General features: G+C 46.2%; 1 long non-coding RNA gene across 1 annotated transcript; it reads right to left on the bottom strand.

Moving 5' to 3' along the window:
- Nucleotides 1–74: 74 nt before the first annotated feature.
- On the bottom strand, nucleotides 75–2,530 carry LOC112140717. Its single transcript, XR_002918236.2, has 3 exons — nucleotides 2,317–2,530; nucleotides 1,284–1,481; nucleotides 75–221 (listed from the first exon to the last, which is right to left on the bottom strand). It is a non-coding gene; the product is annotated as an uncharacterized LOC112140717 (long non-coding RNA).
- Between the last annotated feature and the right edge of the window lie 6 nt (nucleotides 2,531–2,536).

Below are 2,536 nucleotides of genomic sequence, written 5' to 3'. Positions count from 1 at the left end.
CACAGCCAATCAGAGCACGTCATCACATCGTCACAGCCCCGCCTCCTTCTGATGCGTCAGCTGAGCAGTGGGGGCCCCTGGGGGGCTGTCGGCTGCAGAACATAAGTCGGCCGTAGCAGTTCCCAACGTTCTGTGTTGAAGACGACAGAACAGACAAATGAGGAAAACGTTCCGCGTGGATCCTGGTTGTTTTCCTGGTTTCCTCCAGACGTTCTTTCTGTCTGAAATGAAGAGAAATCCAAACATCTCTGATCTCTCAGAACTCTGAGATCGAGTTCATGTTCCAGGAGATCGTTTTAGGGATAATCAATCAATCAATATATATAATAATCAATATACTTTATTAATCCCCTGGGGGGAAATTCATTTACACTTTATGACAGTGAAAATTAAACCCAAGGAATGGGTGGAACTACACACCAGAACGGCCCCTCAGCATCCATCAGCATTCGTCAGCATCCATCAGCATCCATCAGCATCTGTCAGCATCCGTCATCCATCCGTCATCCATCAGCATCCATCCGTCAGCATCCGTCAGCATCCATCAGCATCCATCGGCATCCATCAGCATCCGTCATCCATCCGTCAGCATCCATCAGCATCCATCCGTCATCCATCCGTCATCCATCAGCATCCATCCGTCAGCATTCGTCAGCATCCATCAGCATCCATCGGCATCCATCAGCATCTGTCATCCATCCGTCATCCGTCAGCATCCATCATCCATCCGTCATCCGTCAGCATCCATCATCCATCCGTCATCCGTCAGCATCCATCATCCATCCGTCATCCGTCAGCATCCGTTAGCATCCGTCATCCATCCGTCATCCGTCAGCATCCATCATCCATCCGTCATCCGTCAGCATCCGTCAGCATCCATCAGCATTCGTCAGCATCCATCAGCATCCATCAGCATCTGTCATCCATCCGTCATCCGTCAGCATCCATCATCCATCCGTCATCCGTCAGCATCTGTTAGCATCCGTCATCCATCCGTCAGCATCCATCAGCATCCATCCGTCATCCATCCGTCATCCATCAGCATCCATCCGTCAGCATCCGTCAGCATCCATCATCCATCAGCATCCATCCGTCAGCATCCGTCAGCATCCATCATCCATCAGCATCCATCATGTCTTGGTTGCAGCGTACAGACAGATGAATCATGAGGTTTTGCTCCTGGATCTTCTCTGACCGTTTCCTTCATCTCCATTGAAGTCTCAAACTTCTGTTCCGTGTTAACTCAGAGTTTGAGGTTTCATAATGTCTGCCCCCCCATTTACCTTCAAACTCTTCTTAAGACGCCTGCACTGATGCGCTGCAGCTTCTGGTGGTGTTTAAGAGGGTGCTGGTACTGTCTCATAACCGTCCGTCAGTGAAGACTCAGGATCTGAACCAGAACCAGAGGAGTCTTCGGATCACATCCAGTCTGAAGAACCTGACGTTAGACCGGATCTGAACTCCTCCCCTCCAGCTTCTCCCTACATGTAGTTATGGAAAAATAATGTCTGCAAATGCAGGTCTTCTGACCCTCCATGATGTCATCACTAGTCGCCGTTAGCGCTGAGCTGCCAGAGCTCGGAAAATACATAAGAGTTTAACAACTTTAAAATGTCAAAGAAAACTACAGAAACGTACAACTCATGTTTTCTTCTGCAGAGAAAACAACGCAACCATTGACTGTAAATAGAGAACTGGACTGAGTGGCCCCGCCCCCTGGCATTCCAAACAGGAAGTGGCTTCAGTAAGCCAAATCCCATAGACTACAATGTAGGAATACACAGGCGGTATCAGTCTTTCTATTGGTCAGAAGAAACATTCTGGATTGACGTCGTTTTAACTTCTTCTCCATAATTCTATTTTTCAAATGTTTTTTCTGTAGCTCAACTTATTGACATCATAAACTGACCAATCAGATGCCTCTATAAAAGTAGGCGGAGCCTGCTGCCTCCCACATACAACCTTCAAAACGTTTAACTCACAGATTTTCTGCGGCTCACTTTCATTGGAAGGGGTGTGGCCTTCCAGCAAGCTCATTCCTGATTGGTGAGAGTGGTTGCCATAGAAACATGGATTAAGACTGACTCGGACCAATCACAGCTCACTAACGTTATCTGGCTCCAACATGGCGCCGTCATTAAAAAATAGTGACTAGATTGACTGGTTTGGTTGGAGCCAGAATCAACCATTTTCTATGATTGACTTGACTCGGTCCAGTACTCTGATACAGTCAATGGATACAACAGATAATAAAACTTTATTGACAAAAACGCTCAACTTTGTTCAGTTGCAACATAAAATCTTAACTTTACTCACAATTTACTTCATTATCTTGTAGTTTGTTTCACTCTTCCAGACTCCTGACTACATTACCCACAATCCTCCAACAGTCCTCTGAGCTGTGCAGCTTCATAGTTTACCAGAGTAGCTACGGTCCACAGAAAACAGAACCAAACTCATCCAGAAGAAGTTCTGATGATTTCTGAGGAAATCAAAGGATTTGAAGGATTTCAGGTTAAAAACATAAAAACATAAA

The sequence above is a fragment of the Oryzias melastigma genome, unplaced genomic scaffold (genome assembly GCF_002922805.2).
Source record: "Oryzias melastigma strain HK-1 unplaced genomic scaffold, ASM292280v2 sc03152, whole genome shotgun sequence".
Classification (NCBI taxonomy): Eukaryota; Metazoa; Chordata; class Actinopteri; order Beloniformes; family Adrianichthyidae; genus Oryzias; species Oryzias melastigma.
This window is presented reverse-complemented; position numbering and strand designations above follow the sequence as displayed.